This window comes from Tachyglossus aculeatus, chromosome 14 (genome assembly GCF_015852505.1).
Source record: "Tachyglossus aculeatus isolate mTacAcu1 chromosome 14, mTacAcu1.pri, whole genome shotgun sequence".
NCBI lineage: Eukaryota > Metazoa > Chordata > Mammalia > Monotremata > Tachyglossidae > Tachyglossus > Tachyglossus aculeatus.
The window spans coordinates 43820970-43843399 of record NC_052079.1 but is presented as its reverse complement, the minus strand read 5'-3'; the positions used below and the strand labels follow the sequence as shown (position 1 = coordinate 43843399).

The window sequence follows — 22430 nt, the reverse complement described above, 5'->3', positions numbered from 1 at the left end:
AGCCATTCTGACTTTATGGACAGAAATCCCTGTAAACTCTCACTGCAGACAGGCTACCTCATCAATATTCACAGTCATCCTCATACTTTCCTTTCCAGCTGAACTTTTGCTGCACTCAAGATTTTGGGTTTATATTTCTTTCGTTTTGGCTTGGTTTTGTGGCCAGTCCCATTTTCTGCATGCTTTAGAGAAGTCCTTAGGTCAAGACGCTTTCAGAAAACATTGTGCTTCTCCTTTGCTGAAAAGAAAGTTCTCACTGAAAATATAAATCCTTTAGAACAAAAATGCACATTCAGAACCAATTCTAATATCAAGTACGTCTGCTAAAGCTTTTTTGTTGGTGTTGTTTTCAATAGGTTTCTTTTTTCTTTTCCTTTGGTTTTCACAATAAATTGGACAAGATCAACCTTAGGAAGCAGCGTGGCCTAGTGAAAAGAACACGGATCTGAGAGTCAGAGAACATGGGTTCTAATCCCGGATCCCCCACGTGTCTGTATGTGACCTTGGGCAAGTTACTTAACTTCTCTGTGCCTCAGTTACCTTATCTGTAAAATGGGGATTAAGATTGTTAGTTGATTGTTATTGAGGGGGAAAATTCCCATAGATTCATTACCAACCTTAAAATGGTATTCGTTAAGCATTTACTATGTGCCAGGCACTGTACTAAGTACTGGGATACATACAAGTTAATCAGGTTGAACACGGTCCCCGTCCCACCTGGGGTTCACAGTCTTAATCCCCATTTTACAGATGAGATAACTGAGGCACAGAAAAATTAAGTGATTTGCCCAAGATTACATAGCAGACATGTGGCAGAGCCAAGATTAGGCCAGTGATCTATCCACTACAGAGAAGCAGCGTGGCCCAGTGGAAAAAGCACAGGCTTTGGAGTACGAGGTCAGGGGTTCAAATCCCGGCTCTGCCAATTGCCTGCTGTGTGACTTTGGGCAAGTCACTTCACTTCTCTGGGCCTCAGTTCCCTCATCTGTAAAATGGGGATGAAGACTGAGCCCCCCGTGGGACAACCTGATCACCTTGTAACCTCCCCGGCACTTAGAATAGTGCTTTGTACACAGTAAGTGCTTAATAAATGCTATCATTATTATTATTACACCACACTGCTTCTCTGGAATTCATGTACCCTGCTCCCCCGCTAAAGAACCCTACCTGAATTTCTTTATTATTCTGTCCTATTCTGACACTTTATCAGGGTTATTTAAATGTTCGAAGAAGTCTGCCATGTACCTGATTGGTTGAAATAAGCCTTTGGAGTTAGGGGTACATTTTAAAGACTAGCAATCAATCATATTTATTGAGTGCATACTGTGTGCAGAGCACTGTACTAATCACTTGGAAGAGTACAATATAACTGAGTTGGTAGACCCATTCCCTGCCTACAGTGAGCTTATGGTCTAAAGGGACTAACTGTGCTCTCTACCCTCCTGGATCATACAGCCCAAGGGGGACGATATGGCGGGCGACATAAGCATAAGAATCAATCAATATAATATGCATATACAGTGAGAGAGTGAAACAAGTAATTACACAGAAAAGTTTGGATAACTGAACTCAATCTTTGGTTTTCAGCATAGGTCCAGATCAAAGGTCTCAAGTAAAACAAATGGAGGTTGTTGAAGAAACCATTCAAAGGTCTTCTTGCTCCAGGCCTCCATTGCCTTGTGCTAATTATGCATCCTTCTCTGCCCCTTTTAATAAATCATCAGTAAAAACAGCCAAGTTAATTTATGATTACTGGCTATTCATCCAGTTCCTTCCTTAATGTTGCTTCAGGGGTATACTGTCCTTACAAGATTGCAAAAAGTCATCACACAAAAAAAGATTTTCTGTACTAACTTAATCTTGTCAAATTGCTGGTTTTTCAGATTTTGCAGATAGGTGTAAGACCTATAATTTTATGCTGACTTGAAATCCCCTAGTTAGTGGAATTCCCCTTTTATTCTTTTGAAGAATTGTAGGGAACCTGGGAGGCAGGAGCCCTGGGTTATAGCTCCACATCTGCCATTAGTCTGCTATGTTAATTTGGGCAACTCACTTAACCTCTCTTAGAGAAACAGTGTTGCCTAGTGGAAAGAGCACCACTGGCCTGGGAGTAAGAGGACCTGGGTTCTAATCCAGACTTCACCACTTGCCTGCTGTGTGACTTTGGGTAAGTCACTTCACTTCTCCATGCCTCAGTTACCTCATCTGTAAAATGGGGATTAAGACTGTAAACCCATTGTGGTACAGGAACTGCATCCAAACTCATGATCTTGTATCTATCTCAGTGCTTAGTTAAGTGTTTGTCACATAGCACTTAAGGCAGGGAATATGTCTGCTAATTCTGTAGTATTGTCCTCTCCCAAGTGCTTAGTACATTGCTCTGCACATAGTAAGTGCTCAATAAATACTACTGATTGACTGATTGATCACTACCATTTAAAAAAAACCTCTTTTGCCAGTTTCCTCATCTGTAAAATAGGGATAAGATGCTTGCTCTCCATCTTAAACTGTGAGCCACTTATGGGACAGGGCCTAGATCCTATCTGATTTGGATCTACTCCAGTGCTTAGCACAGTGCTTTGTCACCTAGTGCATAAAACTTACTATTGTTATTAATTATTATCATTATTATTAACAGTAATAAGCCTAGGTTTTCTATAAGCCCTATTTTTCATCCTCGTGTAAATCTGGTCATGAAACTGATGACTCCTCTTACCAGTTCCATTTTATTGTTGTTTAGGAACTGTGAAATTTATTTTGATATTTAGTAATAATAATAAAGTAATAATAAAATGTGTTAAATGCTTACTATGTGTCGAGCTCTGTGCCAAGCCTTGAAGTACATGTAGGCTAATCTGACAGGACAACTAGAAGTGCTGATTGAAAGTTCCTGGGAAATCTATTTTACATTATCTTTTAATCAATCAATCAATGGTATTTTTTGAATGCTTACCATGTGCAGAGAACTGTACTAAGGTCCTGAGAATGTTCAATACAACAGAGTGTATAAATGCGATCCCTGCCCATAAGGAGCTTACAGTCTACAGTTTTAAGAATTTCTTCTATAGTCTATGGAATTGTGTAGGTGGTTTATGCAAAATCATGACATAGCATTAGAAAAGAGTGAAGTTATCAATGTCTTTTAAGGTGTAGCTACAGGTGGCAAATAAGCAAAAGATCTATTAATCTTTATTATTTCAGTAACATCTGGGATCTAGATGTGTTGGGAAGTCCACGGGTTTTTCTGTTTTTTGGTTGTTGTTTTTTATGGTGTCTGTCAAGCACTTACTATGTGCCAGCGCTGCACTAAGATACAAGGTAATCCAGTTGGACATGGTCCCTGTCCCACATGGGGCTCACAGTCTCAATCCCCATTTTACAGATGAGGAAACTGAGGCACAGGGAAATGGTACAGCTGGGATTAAAACCCAGGTCCCCTGACTTCCAGGCAGTATAGCATTTTATATTGGCAAGGTGGCTTCACATTATCGCAAGGCCATTAACCAAGCTGTGGCATTTCTTGAGCACTTACTTTGTGCAGAGCACTGTACTAAGCATAGCAATAATCACGATGTTCCCCTAAACGTCCCACAGCAACTATCGAACACAAGTACTGGGCTTGACAAAAAGTGTTCTGACACAGTAATAACATTCATCTGGTCTTACATTCTTAATCACAGAGAAATTGTGACTCGTTCAAGTTCACCCAGAGAAGTGAACTTCTAGTGGAAAGAGTTTGGGCCCAGAAGTCACAGGACCTGGGTTCTCATCCTGGCTCTGACACTTACCTGCTGTGTGACTTTAGGCAAGTCTTAGTTTCCCTCAACTGTAAAATTCAATACCTGATCTCCCTCCTACTTAGACTGTGAACCCCATGTGGGACAGGAACTATGTCCATCCAACCTGATTAACTTGGATCCATCCCAGGGTTTAGAACAGTACTTCACACAGATAAGCAACTTAATAAATTCCAGAAAAACAAAAAGTGGTGAAGTAGAACCATGCTCTTAGGTTAATTTTCACACCAGTGCTCTAATCCCAGGGACACTTTTCCAATTACTGGTACCTTTTAGATATCCATTGTTCACAGCTACCTTAGGTTGCTTTCTAAGTACCCTAGGTTAGCCTCTAGCAAGTGGGCAGAGAATTTAAAATGCCATTACAGCAAAATGTTTCTTCTTTTTCATTTCCTTCTGGGCCTTTTCAGCACCGTTGTAGAGCTAGGCTTCAATTCCCATTACTGGAACTTAGTTCTTTAATATTCTACTTAATTTTTATTTATAAATAGAACTAAACTTGAGATTATCAAAATAGCCATGAAGCCCAGTAATTAAATCAACTGCAGAACCCCTGGAGGAAATAAATCTTCCTTACTCCCTTGCCACTTCCACAACCACCCCCCGGCTAATTAAAAAGGGAATAAATGCACCACCTCCTCGTTTAAAACACATTTCATTTTTAATATCTTTAATTAGCAATTACAGAAAAGTAGCAGGTAGAATGCTCTCATTCCAGCTCTAGGAATAAATTAAACCACAATTAAGCAAAACATTTTGAAACGCGATCTACCAAGTTCAGTTCAGTTGATGGCTCCAGCCATCCTGTGGGAAGGGAAAGTTGACTGTGCCTTGACTAATTTATCCTCATTTTAATCTCATTGGTGATTTTCAACCTCCAAAGCGATAGCTAAGAATATTATCCTCTTTCTTTCCCTTTATTTCAGGTGCAGGATTGAGAGGAGAATATGGTTGTGAGCCCTGGGCCTCAGTATAGCTTTTTGCTTGTTAGATAAGCATACAAATTATAATAAAAAAATAAACAATTACTGATGTTACTCAGGCGTCTGCTGGGCTTTCAGCTTTAATGAGTTTTCAGTGTCTGACATTTTCCTCCTCATCTTGTCTAATGCCCTACTTTTGTTCTTTTCTCCAGTAAGCAGTTTGTGGATTTCAGTTCCCAGAAAGTACTTGGTTTCTTACGATAAATAAAGGAAGAAGGAGGCCCCTGTTTACTTCAGGAAAACCTGTTTTGGCCTTGATCACTGGGCTGAGAGCTGGGAAAATTAAAAAAGCTTCCTCCTCGTGGAACAGAACATACAAACAAGAATAAAGAGGCCTGCGATGGATAGTCCCATGAGAGGATTTGCCGGGAGCAAATGCAGGTTTCCCATATATACAACTCAATTTCCTTTTGGCTGGGGACCTGAATGAAGTGTTCTTTGAGTGTTGTATAATCCTTAGAGAAGCAAACAGGTGACAACACTAATAAGCATTCATACAAAATCGGATGTTTGCAATAAACTTTATAGCTTTTGTTAAGGATTCCGTGGTGGGTTGGCCTAAGGTGACTGGAATGTTCTGTGCCACGTTTCACGTCCAGGCAACACCAACCTCTGAATACAGGGATAGGTGAAATTGTCCCTTCATTGTAGGTGTGGAAAGTTTCAATCAGTCAATGGTATTTATTGAGTGCTTACTTTGAGCAGAGCACTGTATTAAGCACTTGGGAGAGAACAGTACAATCAATCCATCTTATTTATAGAGCACTTCTTGTGTGCAGGGCACTGTACTAAGTGCTTGTGGGAGTACAATATAACAGAGTTGGTAGACACATTCCCCTCCCACAATGAGCTTACAGTCTAGAAGAGGCGACCAACATTAATATAAATAAATAAATTACAGATAAGTACGTGAGTGCTGTGGAGCTGAGGGAAGGGTGAAGAAAGGGAGCAAATCCAAGGCAAGGGTGAATAGCGTTGATAGACACACTGTAGACTCATTGTGGGCAGGGAATATGTCTATTTATTGGTATAATGTACTCTCCCAAGTGCTTACTACAGGGCTCTGAACACAGTAAGTGCTCAATAAATACGATTGACTGACTGACAAGGAGCTTTCACTCTAGCGGAGTGTTCCCATTACATTTCTTAGGTAATAGGAGTGAGATGACCCACAGGGGTACGCGGATGGAGGCATACTGGAAGACAAACTGAAGCAAGGCAGTAGCTGCCCACCTGGTTCAATGTCACCACAGTTCTATGGACGGTTAAATCCCCACACCAACTTACCCTATGCATAACACGCCCTTCTCCCAGCAGAAGCCCACCTTCTGGCAGCTTGGCCATTCTCCCCTCAATCAGGGACAGGTGCATACGTGTCTCCTCTCCAAACCCGGGGGGATTTCCAGAGAGAGTCCTTCTGTACAAAACAGAGTTGAAAAAATATTACTCAGAGCCAGCAACTCCTTGTCCAAGACCACTTAGTGGCTATTTCAGGATTAAGACTTTCAGCCTTGGATCTTCTAAGCTGTTGATTAGCTCAGGACAGTGCGACCTCGGGTCTGTGGGCTCCAGGAGGCCCATAGAGTCACCTATACTGGCTCACCGGGGCTGTTTCAGGCCCCTGGATGTCAATCCCAGCTTTCTTACCAGGCGGGCTCCACTGCCCCAACTTCACTCTGCCATCCAGGAGCATAGAGACACACACATACATATACACACCTCTGGAACCATTTTATAAAGTTCTCTGGGAGGTCTGGGAGGGTGGGTGAGGGGGCAGTGGTACCCTAGAGCCCAACAAGGAGATGGAGACACTGGGGCTGATCTGGGATGGGGGTGAGGCCTCTGAAACCAACAGTTTTTAGGAGGGTTGCTTCCCTCAGGACTGTAAGCTTGAAGTGGACAGGGAACGTGTCCACCAACTCCATTAGATTGTACTCTCCCAAGTGTTTCATACGTGCTCCGCACCCAGTAAGCGCTCAATAAGTACTGTAAGTTGATTGAGGGATTGACCGATGGCTCTCCCTCCACCGCTAGAGTTAGAGTGATGAGATTCTAGGGAGCCCTAGACTCTCAGGTTGAGGAGCAGTCAAAGAGCACCACCATATCATTCTGCCCTCCCCCATTAACAGTGATCTAGAAGCAGAGAGTTAGTCCCCATTTCCCCAGATGGAATGTAAGTTTCCCTTGAAACAGTGGAGCTAGTTTTCTACCAGTGACCCAGAGAGATTTCCTTGTTCTTGAGGCAGGCCATTGGTCACTCATTTTCTCCCCCTTTTCCCACTGTCTCCCTGTCCATGTATGGAGTCTGAAATTCCCTTACAAGCCAAGGAGGGTTTTTTTGTTTGTTTTTGGTTTTTATGGTACTTGTTAAACACTTACTATGTGCCAGGGAGGGGTAGACAAGAGTTAATCAGGTTGGACACAGTCCCTGTCCCACATTGGACTAACAGTCTTAATCCCCATTTTACAGATGAGGTGACTGAGCATAGAGAAGTTAAGTGACTTGTCCAAGGTCACACAGCAGACAAGTGGCGTAGCCAGAATTAGGTTGGCTTTAGGCCTGTGGACCTAAGCTAACCTGCATGGCTTTTTATAAAGTTCTGACATCAATCAATCGTATCTATTGAGCACATACTCTGCACAAAACACTGTACTAAGCGCTTGGGAGAGCCCTGAGAGCTCACCTCCTCCAGGAGGCCTTCCCAGACTGAGCCCCCCCTTTCCTCTCTTCCTCCTCCGCCCTCCCCATCTCCCCACTCCGTCCCTCTGTTCTACCCCCTTCCCCTCCCCCCAGCACTTGTGCATATTTGTACATATGTATTACTCTATTATTTTATTAATGATGTGTATATAGCTATAATTCTATTTATTTTGATGGTATTGACACCTGTCTACTTGTTTTGTTTTGTTGTCTGTCTCCCCCTTCTGGACTGTGAGCCCGTTGTTGGGTAGGGACTGTCTCTATATGTTGCCAATTTGTACTTCCCAAGCACTTAGTACAGTGCTTTGCACACAGTAAGTGCTCAATAAATCCCAAGCGCTTAGTACAGTGCTCTGCACACACTGAGCGCTCAATAAATACGATTAAATGAATGAGAGTACAATACAACAGAATTAGTGGGCACATTCCCTGTTCATAATGAACTAATATTTCCTGCCTTCAAGTACTTTTCAGATAATGAACAAACAATACTGCACTGCTTCTTGCCAAAGATCTCCCTACCCTGTTTAATTGAAAACCATTTTATCGAACAATTGAAAAAGTAATCAGTGGTACTTATTTAGTATTTACTGTGTGCCGAGCACTGTACTAAGCACTTAGAAGAGTACAACACAATAAAGTTGGGATTTTCTCTGCCCACAGTGGGAAGATCCATGTAAACCACAGAACATTCTGGTTAGCCCTTCTAAGTTGTCTCTACAAGATTCTTCTTTCTAGCTCTTTGAGATTTGATATACTGGCTTCCCCACTGGTCATTTTGTCAACTCATTCATTAGGTGGAGCCTCTTAGAGAGGAATGAATTAGATGGGCCTGTATATTGGGCAGATTGGTCTCTCATACTTGTAAAGGAGCTTTGGATCATCTTTTTCTCAGCCATATTTCTTTGTACTTTGTAACAATCAATTGATTTTATGTTTGCTTACTGTGTGCTGAACACTGAACTAAGCACTTGGGAGAATACAAACAACAGACCCATTCCCTGCCCAACAATGGGCTTATTTATGTGAGTAACCCATTATTTAGACTGTGAGCCTTAGGTGAGACAGAGCCCCTGTCAAACATGATTATTTAAAATAGTTCTCAGCATATAGTGCTTACATGCCAAAATTCTTATTAGGTATTTGCTAATTAATTGTAGACAATGATTCAGAAGTCAAGCCTTTATTAGCAAGTTATCTGCGTAATGCAAGGCCAAAGAATACAATTCCTACTGCTCTAGGTAATTTGCAAGATTTTTCAGGAAGTGGCTCCTTTCAAGCACTCTTCCAACTATTCCCCAAACTTCCATCACCTTGCGTGGTATACGAACTGCTTGGTGTCGGGTGTATACATGGAAAAAGCAACAATGAACCTTTTCTTCAGATGGGCCTCTGGAGCTAATAAATAGTTGTCTCAAGTTGCTTATTTGGGGAGTTTCAGTTCCTGGAAATTTCTTCATAAAACCAGGCCTAGTAAAAGTACACAAGCTGAATTTTGGGCAAACCAGTCTGGAGAACACTGGACAGAATGAGGTCCCCACCAACTATCTGCACCCAATGTGGCCCACGATGCCCAAAGCAGTGAGTCCTCTGCACTGAGACCTGGGAGCATGGGACTTGATTGAGTTTAGGATAGTTTGGTCTCCTCCTCCTCCTCCTTTGGGCACTGGACAGGCCCATAGTAATAATAATTGGGGTATCTATCAAGCACTATGTACCAAGCATTGTACTAAGCTCTGCAGTAGATACAAGAGAAGCAGCGTGGCGCAGTGGAAAGAGCCCGGGCTTTGGAGTCAGAGGTCATGGGTTCAAATCCCAGCTCTGTCACTTAGCTGTGTGACTTTGGGCAAGTGACTTCACTTCTCTGCACCTCAGTTCCCTCATCTGTAAAATGGGGATGAAGACTGTGAACCCTCCGTGGGACAACCTGATCACCTTGTAACCTCCCCAGCGCTGAGAACAGTGCTTTGCACATAGTAAGCGCTTAATAAATGCCATCATTAGTATTATTATTATTACAAGATAATCACATTGGACACAGTCCCTGACCCATATGGAACTCACTGTCTACTCACAGTCTACTAGGAGGGAGATTAGATAGTGAATCCCCACTTTACAGATGATGACACTGAGGCACAGAGAAGTTAAGTTACTTGTCCAAGGTCACACAACAAGAAAGTGGCAAAGCCGGGATTAGAATCAGGGTCCTCTGACTTCCAGGCCTGGACTCTATCTGGTAGGCCACACTGCCCATGGCTAACCTAAAGCTCTGGGGCAGTAAAGGAGGCCGTAACTTGGGGAGATATTTCATCTACTCCAACTCAGCTTTATAGGCAGAGCTGTCCTTTCTGAAGTTTGCTTGTTAAAGATGGAAGTTTGGGGAGTGTGGTCTAGTGTCAAGACCATGGGACCAGGAGTCAGAAAAACCAGATTCTAGTTCCTGGCCTGCCTCTGGTCTACTGTGTGATCTAGGGCAAGTCATGCCTAGTGGGCAGAGCACAGGAGTCAGAGGACCTGGGTTCGAATCATGGTTCTGCCATTTGCCCACTGTGTGACCTTGGGCAAATCACTTAATGTCTCTGCTCCTCAATTTCCTTATCTGTACTATCAAGAACAGATACCTGTTCTCCCTCCCATGTAGACTGTGAGTCCCATGTGGGACAGGAACTGTAACTGATATGATTGTAATATATCTACCACAGTGCTTGTCAACTAGTAAGTGCTTAGCAGGCACCACAATATATATTATTATTATTATTATTTAACTTATCTGGGTCTCATCATCATCATCATCAATCGTATTTATTGAGCGCTTACTGTGTGCAGAGCACTGTACTAAGCGCTTGGGAAGTACAAGTTGGCAACATATAGAGACAGTCCCTACCCAACAGTGGGCTCACAGTCTAAAAGGGGGAGACAGAGAACAAAACCAAACATACTAACAAAATAAAATAAATAGAATAGATATGTACAAGTAAAATAAATAAATCAGTTTCTTAAACTGCAAAATGGGGATGAAATAGATTGTGACTTCCATGTTAGAATGGAATTGTGCCCATTCTTATAACCTTGCATCTGCCCCAGAGCTTAGCACACAGTATGTCCTTAATAATTATTATCTCCAGTATTATCTCCATTTTGCAAATATGGAAACTGAGGCATGGAGAGGTTAAACAACAACTCAAGATCACAAAGCAGGCTAATGACAGAGCTCAGACTCAAAGCTGGGTCTTTCGGCTTCCAGACTGGCTGCCTTCCACTATATTACACTGCCTCTCCTAGTAAACAAATGAATAAATCCCATTAGTATTTAGGAATTGTTTTGTAATGGGGATTGTTAAAAGGAATCTGGGAATATGTGGGAAAATTAAGAGATGAGGGAAAGAGGTGAGGGATTGGGAAATGGGTTGGAGGATAAGAGGTCAGAAGCAAGTTCGTTTTTATTAAGTGTCCATCTGTACAGAGATGCACTGGGCACAAAAAAAAATAAAGAAACCATGTAAGAGTGATTTGGCTATTTGCCTCGAATGTAGAGGTGATAAACATATTCTAAGATATTTAACCAGAGTGAACTGCAGGGGTGAAAGTGAAGCTAACACATTTTTGCATAACGCCTTTTCCTTTTTTGTTCTCACTAGGTGTGGGGAGGTGGGAGACAGAGTGAATAGGGCCTGGTGTGTTGGGTGGCAGCTCCCCTCAGGAGGAACGATAGCAGATGAGGTAGCATGCAGAGGCTATTGGACATATTCAAGATGATGGGGAGAAAAGTAGAGGAAAAGTGGTGAAAAATCCCCCAGCCGGGGGAAGGAGGAGGGAGGGGGCCTGATATCAACTCCTCCCAGGGCTCAGGGTGGCTTCTGCTACCTCCCACATGGGGGCAGTACACTCCCACTCCACCTCACTATGTCTAGCTATCATCATCAGTTTAGTACAGAGCTCTACATACAGTAAGCGCACAATAAATACCATGTTTATTCTATTAATTTTATTTTGTTAATATGTTTTGTTTTGTTCTCTGTCTCCCCCTTCTAGACTGTGAGCCCACTGTTGGGTAGGGACTGTCTCTATATGTTGCCAACTTGTACTTCCCAAGTGCTTAGTACAGTGCTCTGCACACAGTAAGCGCTCAATAAATACGATTGATGATGATGATGATGATGATGATGAGACCCAGATAAGTTAAATAATAATAATATATATTGTGGTGCCTGCTAAGCACTTACTAGTTGACAAGCACTTGTACTTCCCAAGCGCTTAGTACAATGCTCTGCACACAGTAAGCGCTCAATAAATACGATTGAATGAATGAATGAATTCATTCATTCATTGAGTAGATTAGCTTTTAGACTGTGAGCCCACTGTTGGGTAGGGACTGTCTCTATATGTTGCCAATTTGTACTTCCCAAGCGCTTAGTACAGTGCTCTGCACATAGTAAGCGCTCAATAAATACGATTGATGATGATGATTAGCTGGACAAGGTAAGGCAGACCAGGGTACTCTTTGTGCACAGTGAAAGCACAAAGTGGGGACATCTGGGAGAGTAAATGAAGGGGAAGATCATTTTCTTCCATTCCTAGCCTCTCTGTATCTGCTGGAAGCACTTAATGCATTTAGTAGTAGTAATAAATAATAATAATCATAATAATGGCATTTATTAACGCTTACTATGTGCAGAGCACTGTTCTAAGCACTGGGGAGGTTACAAGGTGATCAGGTTATCCCATGGGGGGCTCACAGTCTTAATCCCCATTTTACAGATGAGGTAACTGAGGCACAGAGCAGTAAAGTGACTTGCCCAAAGTCACACAGCTGACAAGTGGCAGAGCTGGGATTTGAACCCATGACCTCTGACTCTAAAGCCCGGGCTCTTTTCACTGAGCAGTAGTAGAGGTAGTAATGGTAGTATTGCAGGGAGCTGGCTGGGAATTGGGGCAGATCTGAAGCCAGAGGCCCTCCTGCCTCTATGATAACTACCAAATCAAAGCAGAGCACCAGGAACTTCCCAGTGTCTTAGCAAACTAATCATCTCAGTCATTTCTCTATTAAAGCACCCTACAAGGTAGCTTAATCAATCAATGGTATTTATTGAGCAATCGATCGCATTTTTCAAGCACTTACTATGTGCAGAGCACTGTACTAAGGGCTTGGGAAAGCACAACAGAATTTTCAGATGTTCCGTCCTTAACGAGAGCAGTCCATTAAGCACTTGGGAGAGTACAATATAAGAGTTAGTAGACACATTCCTTGTCCACAGCAAGCTCAAGGATAAACTAGAAATGAATCAACGCCCCCCTCCCCAAGGGACATCCCTGGTAGCAGCTCCTCAAGGTCAAAGACTGTTTCTTCTTTATGTTCTAAGAAGTCCCAGGGACTCTGGAGCAGCTCAACAACTATTCATTGATGATCAGGTTTCTGCAGGAACTAAATGATCAAAGACGTATTAACACTTAAGACCAGTGGAAGTGTTGGCTTCCCATATCTCTGTAGCTGACTAGGGTCTATAAATATTCACGTTTCATCTCAAAGTTTATTGGCACATTGAGAAGTGTAATGCCCTTGGGCATTGATTCAATTGTTGGGTGGCAGAGAAAGTACCTTTAATTGAACTGTCGACACTGTTCCCTGAAGCACCTGTTTCCTAGATTCAAGTGCAGGCCTGTTCAACCCCGCCTAATGCAAGAAATGTGATGAAATCACATCCTTGGGCTATATTATTGTAAGTAATTAATCAATCAATCAATGGTATTTAAGGAATAAAGATCAAACCTGACCCACACCATAAAAGGAATCAAAGAAGGAAATGAAAGAAACCAGATTGGCTGTCTCCTGGTTAGTATATTATGAAGTTGATGTTATGTATATAAACAGTCAGTGAACTTCTTTGGGCTTATATATATTTATGTATATGAAGTTGATATATATATATATAAATGTATATTTGTATATATTATTGATATATCACATACATAAATATACATAAACCCAAAGAAGTTCACTAACTGAAAAGGTCAATGTGGGACTCACAGTCCCAATCAGACTGAACACACAAACACTTGTACTTTGTTGTGCTGTCGTGTTTGTTGTTTGCAACACCTGGCCCAATTTCACTTTTGACTCCTAATTTCACAATCCTTAGAAAGTGTCTATTCCGAGAGATTGCTCCTTTCTGGGCACCCTGTGCCATGCCGTTCTGTCTGCTGCAGGTGTCTTGCTGTTTTCAGCTGAGCTGTAGCACTATCTGTGGCTTTGCTTTAGTACATTCTTAAAACATTTCTTCTGCTTTGATGTGTTTCAGGTGCTTTATTTCAGCTCCACTTACAATTACCATTTGGCAGTACTACTGTCATCCATTCTTTTCCTTTTAGACTGTAAGATCCTTATGGGGAGGGAGCGTGTCTGCCAATTTTGTTGTATTGTGCTCTCCCAAGGGCTTAGAACAGCGCTCCACATATAGTAAGCACTAAATACAATTGATTGACTGATTTTTCCCATATTCCATCCATTGGAACTTTGCCAAGGGAAGCACAGCTTCTATTGCTCTACACAGAGTAAGTGCTCAATAAAATACCACGGACGGACCAACTATTTTGCGCCTGCTTAATTTTTTTATGGTATTAATTATGGGCTTACGCTGTTCTAAACCCTGGGGTAGATACAAAGTAATCAGATTGGAAACAGTCTGCATCCCATAGGGGACTTATAGTCTTAATCCCCATTTTATAGATGAAGTAACTGAGGCACAGGGAAGGGAAGTGACTTGCCCAAAGCCACATCGCAGACAAATGGCGGAGCCAGAATTAGAACCCAGGCACTTCTGATTCCCAGGCCCATGCGCTACTCATTAGGCCCTGCTGCTTTTTAAGTCCTGCTTCAAGGACTTCTTTGTCTGTGCCCCTGTCTTTCCAGCTGACGTTCGCACGTTGATATTTATGATGCTTCGTGTGGCCCAGAAATGATACTGAAGAAACTGGAGTGATAGGAAACTGAGCCACAAGTCCTAAAGCCAGAGTAGCTGTAAGGCTTTAGTCCACCTGATACCTCAATCCTGTCAAATTCTGTCTGACGCATGACCCAAAGGATGTACTGGCCTTCTTGATTTGATTTTCCACTTCCTGTTGTGTTACTGGGTAGTGGCCACCAGACAAAAAAACATTGTGTGGTTGCATTTAGCTCCATGTAGGCCATGAAGGTCTCTGGTTGGGTGAAGAGTTTCTCTGTGGCAAGACTGTGAGCCCACTGTTGGGTAGGGACAGTCTCTATGTGTTGCCAACTTGTACTTCCAAAGCGCTTAGTACAGTGCTCTGCACACAGTAAGCACTCAATAAATATGATTGATTGATTGACTGTTTCAGTTTTATCCAGGCCATAACACGGAGACTCGGTGAATTGGTTTTCGATCATTTGCATGTCTTGGGTGTATACCTCTGAAGTCCCCCTACCCACGTTCAGCAACTCTTGCATGACTGTCTCTGGGATTTTGGATGGTAATCTTAACCTCATGAGATCAGAGTTTCCTGGAGGCTGCGAAGCATATTTTTAATACCTGAACCGGGACTGTCTGCTGCATCCTCCAGTGATATCTATATAGGATAAATTAAACAGGGCTGCTCCTACTAAGCAGACCTGCTTTATCCCAGTGGTGAAGGGGAATGGATTGGATGTCATCGTTCTTGAAGGAGTCACAGAATTTGAACTTGTCAGAGCAGTCAAATTTTCTAAGCAATTTCTGGAGTCTGGATCTTTTGTTAATATTGTTATTATTATATTATTAATGTCAAATGCTTTCAGAGGCCTCACCCGATTATGCCCTCATTTCCTCTCCTCCCATTCCCTTCTGTTATCACCCTTGCACTTGGATTTGCTCCCTCTATTCACCCCTCCCTCAGTTCCACAGCATTTATTTAGGCTTCCATAATGTATTTATTTAGATTAATGTCTGTCTCCTCCTCTAGACTCTAAGCTCTTTCTGGGGGGGGAACATGTCTGCCAGGGGTCTCCTGGCTCTGCCAGTTGTCAGCTATGTGACTTTGGGCAAGTCACTTAACTTCTCTGGGCCTCAGTTCCCTCATCTGTCAATGGGGATGAAGACTGTGAGCCCCCCGTGGGACAACCTGATCACCCTGTAACTTCCCCAGCGTTAAGAACAGTGCTTTGCACATAGTAAGCGCTTAATAAATGCCATTATTATTATTATGTCCACCAACTCTGTTATACTGTAGAGGGGTCTTGAGTCTGCTTCCTGCTTTACTCCTGCATCTGACATGCTACAAAGATCATGTCTGCTGTGCCATGTAGTGAACAAAACATGCTCTGATTCCAGGAGCATAGGGTCAGTGGCATTCTTCAATAGCTAAGCCAGAAAGACTCTGCCTAGGATTTTTTTCAGCAATGAAGAGTGAGTAGTGAGATTCCTCGGTGGTTGCTGCAGTCTAATTTTTCACCTTTCTCCTTGGCAATGGTAACGATGGTGGAAATCACTGTGGCACCACTTTAGTGTTTTACATGCTAAGAGCCTATTAATGTCTAAGCAGTGTGTCTCCACAGCACTTATGTACATATCGTAATTCATTTGTTTATATTAATGTCTGTCTCCCCCTCAAGACTGTAAGCTCACTGGGGGCAAGGAATGTGTTTGTTGTCATACTGTACTTTCCCAAGTGCTTAGTACAGTGCACTGCATATAGTAAGCGCTCAGTAAATTCGATTGGCTGATTGAGTGGCCTCGGGTGCTTTGTCATTCTCCAGGGCTCTGACTGCTATGAGGCAAGTACTATGTCTTTCTGTGTTGGTAGATTTTCCAGGATTTTACGGGGTCTGATCTTTAATAGCATGCTTAGAAGAATATCAAAGTTGCCATCTCTTCAAGTATCCCTCCTAGTCTGTGAAGAAACTGAAGCCAATATCTTGACTCCTCAGAAGTATTGTGATAGAATGTACTGCATAGGGACATATAACTTCTTTATCAGTCAATTAATCAATCTTATTTACTGAGCACTTTGTGCAGAGCACTGCACTAAATGCTTGGGAAAGCACAATATAACAGAATTGACATGTTCCCTGCCCACAACAAGCTGTTTTACTACCCCAGAGGGAAGTCTGTGTATGTGTGTGTTTGTGAGTAACAGGGAGGAAGAAGAGTGATGTAGTGACTGCCACTCACGGGAGAACATGGTCTGGGGCAGTGTACAGGAAGCTAGTTCTGTCTGACTTGACTGGGACTGAGAAGACCCAGAGCCCTTAATTCTACAAATGGGTCAAGCCTCCCTGTGACTATGGTCTTGTCTGCAGGGTCACTGAGCAGCCTCAATCCCCCAAGAAGGGACCTTTCCGGGCTCAACACAGAAGCATGTGGGATCTAATGTCAGCAAGAGGATAGTGTCTATCCATGTTTCTACCCTACTTTTCTCTGAAAAGCAGAATGTACACCCTCCTGCCTGAGATGAAGTCAACAGGGGTGTGGGCAGGGAGGACAGAAGGCAGATGTTGTACTAGAAACTGCATGGCTTTTGGGGCTCTATGTCAGGAGGAGGACCACATGTCAATCAGTGTGTCTATAAACCTTTGTATCAAACAAAAACTCTTCACTATTGGCTTCAATGCTTTCCATCACCTTGCCCCTTCTTCTGTCAGCCCTTCTCTCCTTCTACAGCCCAGCCTGCACATTCCACTGTTCTGGTGCTAACCTTCTCACTGTGCCTCGATCTCACCTGTCCCGCCGTCGACCCCTGGCCCACGTCCTACCTCTGGCTGGGAATGCCTTCCCTCCTCAGATCTGCCAAAAGATCACTCTTCCCCCCTTTAAAGCCCTACTGAAGGCTCATCTCTTCCAAGAGGCTTTCCCAGACTACGCCCCCTTTTCTTCAGCTCCCCCTCCCATCCACATCACTTCAATTCACTCCCCTTGCTCCTCCCCACCACCCCACAGCACTTATGTATTTATGTATAATTATATTTATTTATATTGATTCCTGTATACTTGCTTTGATGCCTGCCTTCCCCCTTCCAGACTGTAAGCCCTGTGTGGGCAGGGACTGTTTCTATTGCTGAATTGTCCTTTCCAAGCACTTAGTTCAGTGCTCTGCACACAGTAAGAGCTCAATAAATACGATTGAATGAATGAATGAACAAGCTTATAATCTGGATGTCTTCCATTTGGGTGTCCTGCTGCTAGTTACAAAATGCTCCTTAATTAGTAATATATCACAAAGTAGGTTTCTCTAAGCTTCTGATGTCTTCTCCAGTGCTTTGTCATATGTAACCTTTTTATTTGTCAGTCGTTTTCACCAAGCCAGTCTTCGTGCTTTGCCTGATGTGTCTGATGAGTTGGCAGCTGCTTGATAGATTAGTATCAAGGAAAAATGCTCATTTGCTGTTTATTTTGGAAATTGTGGAGGGGTTCTTTATTCCAGCAGCTCTGCCCTAAGGCTGTTGGGGAACTCTTTCCAGGTGTCTTCATTTTCCAGAAGCCCAACGTTTAGTCGTCTAGGTCATCTCCCCTTCTAGACAGTTCTCCCTCTCGAAACTGTAAACTCGTTATGGGCAGGGAACATGCCTACCAACTCTAGTGCATTGTATTCTCCCGAGTGCTTAGCACAGTGCTCTGCACACAGTAAGTGCTCAATAAATACCATTGATTGATTGATTCATTGATCTAGCTGGCCATTTTTCAATGCAAAGGATTCATTGTCAGTGTGAGCTTGGAGTGTATACAGTGATGGTCCATTCATCACTCTATTGCATGTATGGTGGCTGTAATCTCTCCCAAGTACTTAGTACAGTGCTTTGCACTTAGTAAGTGCTCAGTAAATTCCATTGATTGATTGTAATCTACACATCCTTCAGGTACTTTTGTGGCATTATGAAAAAAGAATGTATTTCTACTATTTAGACTGTGTGTACCTGTAAATTGGGGATTAAGATTGTGAGCTGCACGTGGGACATGGATTTGGACTGTGTCCAAACTGATTGATTTGTATCTACCCCAGCTCTCAGTACAGTTCCTGGCACTTAGTAAGTGCTAACAAACACCACAGAACCAAAGTACCCTGTTTTTGCTTACTAAGCAAGAAGGGGCCCAGGAATATCTTTCAAGCCCAAACCAGTGATGTTTCTGAGTGTTTTAACCACTACCACTACCGGGGATGACAGCATGCCTCAGTGGAAAGAGCATGGGCTTTGGAGTCAGAGGTCATGGGTTCAAATCCCGGCTCCGCCACTTGTCAGCTGTGTGACTTTGGGCAAGTCACTTAACTTCTCTGGGCCTCAGTTACCTCACCTGTAAAATGGGGATTAAGACTGTGAACCCCCCGTGGGACAACCTGATCACCATGTAACCTCCTCAGTGCTTAGTACAGTGCTTTGCACATAGTAAGCGCTTAATAAATGCCATCATTATTATTATTATTACCAGTATTTTACCTTTTTAAAGGTAGCCCAGTACTACATAGTGCAAAGGGAAAAAAAGTGCAAAGGCAAAAAAGAAAGTGAAATGAGAAGCATTTAAGTGGCTAATTGCACTACTGAATGATTGCTGGAAGCAGTCATTCTTAAATGCAGTAATCTCATCCCCCTAGAGAGATGAAAGAGTAGTTGCTCAAACACAAGGGAAAACACTGTCCCGCAGATAAGGAATGTTTAACCCGCCCCACCAATTTTTCACTCTGCCAGGATAAGGAGAATGAGGACCAGAAGCTTTCTTTACTTAGATAAACTGTTGGATTGACCCGCCTGCCCGGAGGACCTGACTGGACAGTTGTTACCTGTAGGTTTCTTTAGTCCTTCAGGGAGAACTTACAAGACAGAATGAATCATGCTCAGGAGTGACACAAAACAAGAGGCAATTTTGTTTCATCCCATGCGGCCTTCGAGGCAGACTTGACCTGAGCTTGCCCTCAATGGTTGGAGTTTTTGTAGCATGTTTAATCCAGGAACAGAGAACGTTTTACAGATAGAAAACTGTCCATCAGTGAAGCCCGATGGAATGGTAGGAGTCTCCAAACTTCAGGCAAAAGCACCCTGCAAAGGCATAAAGCAGTACATAAGGCAAGAAAATGACTCCCCTCCCCCCATTTGCAAGTATTATCTGGACCATTTTTATACATAAATGATACATTTTATAAATAAAATTTTGGCGTGTTTACAACTGCCATAAATACACCCATGCCTTCCCGAAATTCTACCAAGAAAACCCTCACCTGTTCTATGAAGCCTTCCCATATTTATCTCCAGTCACCCAGTGACTTCAATAATCCCTATCTGTGAATATTTTGGTCAGAAAGGTTTACAAGTTCTGTTCCTGCGTTTTGGGGGCACTTACATAAATTTGCTTCCATCTAAATGTGACTTCTGACTTTATGTTGTATCTATATTGTATAGGTGTTGTTTTTATACTTTCCTATTACATTTTAGGCTTCTTGAGGGCAGGGGTGGTGACTCACTCTTCCTCTGTAGTACCCTTATCACCTAGTAATATCCTGTACTAGTAGGATCTCCATAAATACTTATTTACTAGGTACTAAGCACAGGAGCCAGTACAAGGTATTTAGATCACACTTAAGAGGTAGGAAGAGTAGTTATCTTATCAAAAAAGTATTCTCTTACTAATCTTCATAGTACCTAGGAGCAGGCTCGAGTGAGGGTTTTAGGGAATAAGACTAGATAAGTGACAAGTTTAACTGTTTTTTCCCCATAAATGAAGACAGTAAATCATACAAAGATGTAAATGACTTGCCAAAAAGAGCTTTACTCCAGTTCAGTCAATCACTCTATAGCATTTATTAAGCCCCTACAGCTGGCAAAAGTTCATAGCATGAGTATACACGATTCCTGTCCTCAAGAATCTTACAGACATTTAAATTACAAGTACAAATAGAAGAGTATATAAAATATGCACATAAGAACTGCAAAATAATTATAACAGGTAGTAATTTTTAATTAGTGAGTTCAAATTTCAGTTATCCTGAATACAATGCATATGCTAGCTATTACGGAAATCAGAGAAATGTGTTAAAAACTACGAAAAAAAATAAAGTTAAAGGAAAACAGAAAGCAACCCAAGGAACTATCTTAATTCCTTCGCTTAATCCCCAAACACACTATCTTGAGATAACGGACTAGATCCTTCCAGAGCCTGTTGTCACGGACAGGGAGCATTAGGAAGCCATTAGGGAACCCATTGTGAGATCAGAGGGTCCCAGAATCAACAACTCTGCTCCAAAAAGAACCCGGTTTCAAGAGCAGTTGAGCAGGTCTCACGATTTTCTGCACCTCGACACCCTTCCTGATCTGTGTAGCCTAGAAGAAAGACCACGGGCCTCGGAGTCAGAGGTCCTGGGTTCCAATTCTAGCTCCACCACTTGTCTGTTGTGTGACCTTGGACAAGTGCCTTCATCTCTCACTGTCTCCATTTCCTTATTTGTAAAATAAATCCTCCACCCTGCTACTCAGATCATGAGCCCCATGTGGGACAGGAACTGTATCCAACCTGATTATCTTGTATCTATTCCAGCATTTGGCACATAACAAGCACTTAACAGAAAACATTATTATTATTATTAGACTAGATGCAGGGGAGCCAGGAAGCTCCTTTACTCACTGAAGTTGGGCTTCCAACCCTTACGCTTGCTGACCCTGCCCATCTCCAACCCCTTTCGCTCGGCGTTGTCTCTCTGTAACTGCCCTCCAAATGAAGGAAGTGCATGGCTAGCCCAGGTAAACACACCTGTCTGGACTGTTAGTGAGTGTTCTCAGCTGAATGGAGGCGAAAATGAGGCCATGGAGAGGAGATTTTGACAGCCCGTACGCATGATCTGATTCTATTCCACGGTAGGAAAGACCTCATGTCTTCTTCCAATTTGGAGGGAGAGGGAGCCTTCATTCATTCAATCCTATTTATTGAGTGTTTACTGTGTGCACAGCACTGTACTGTGCTTGGGAGAGTACAAAGTCCTGAGCCTGTGACAAAACACTGTTCAATCAATCACTTATGGAGGGGGTGGACTTTGAGGAAAAAAAGGCAGAAAATATCTTGAGATACTGCTGGGAAAGATGGGGGAGTTGAAGATGGGCAGGAGGAGGGACTGGAGAGGAAGAGGGAGATTTTAGGGACATCATGTCCGATGGCTTCAATTTTCTCTTTAAGTAGGTAGCCAGGTCATTAGGGGCAAGAGATGTGGGAGGCAAGAGGACAGGGGGTTTGAGAAGGGAGTTAAACATCTGAGAACAACTGACGAGGGCGTTGGGCACGGGAGTCAGTGAGGATGGAGAAATCATTTTTCCGGGCAGAGTTAAAGCGCACAAGGATCAACTCGAGGTGGATGAGGTCGGCCTGATCATCTAGATCTGTCAGCGGCGCTCTGCGGCTCCTGCATGAGAACAAAGGAAGCAGACTGTGGAGGTGGGCCAGGGCTGTGGGTTAGTGGTAGCAGATCAAAGAAGGGATAGGGAAGCCAGAGAGTTGAGTTCAGCAGAGAGGGTGGTGGTGAGGGAGTCAATTTGGTCAAGGAAGAGTAATAATAATAATAACGATAGTAGTTTGGGTATGGCGATTAAGTGGGGCGAGAACCTGGGATCAAAAGATTGGTGTTCTCTGCTGGGGAACAGGATAGACGTGAGTAGAGGAGGCAGATGAGACTGTGGACAGAGGGATTTCAGAATTGATGAAGTTGGTGACTGCAATGCCCACAGTAAGCACTCAATAAATACGACTGAATGAATCGAATGAGTGGGCGAGCTGGGGACGAACAGGAAGAGCTGAGGAGCGATTGAAAGTGGGCAGCCGAAAGGTCATCAGGAACACCTATGTGGATATTGAAGTCCCCGAGGATCAATGTAAGGATGGAAAAAGAGAGAAGGAATTTGAAAAAGGAACCAAAATGATTCCAAAAGTTGGAGGTGGGGCCTGAGGGGTGGTAGATGACTGCAACTAGTACCTGGAGTGGGTGGTAGAG

General features: G+C 42.9%; 1 long non-coding RNA gene across 2 annotated transcripts in view; it reads right to left on the bottom strand.

Annotated features, from left to right (window-relative positions):
- Positions 1 to 6073: 6073 nt before the first annotated feature.
- The window catches only part of LOC119936772, a 28507-nt gene continuing 12150 nt past the window's right edge, over positions 6074 to 22430 (bottom strand). The window contains exons 4-5 of one of the 2 annotated variants that reach the window (XR_005453844.1): positions 19242 to 19497; positions 6074 to 6197 (exon numbers count right to left, since the gene is read on the bottom strand). This is a non-coding gene — a long non-coding RNA (uncharacterized LOC119936772). Of the gene's footprint in view, positions 6198 to 19129; positions 19498 to 22430 lie in introns of those variants that run through there. The other variant, XR_005453842.1, reaches the window with a different exon arrangement.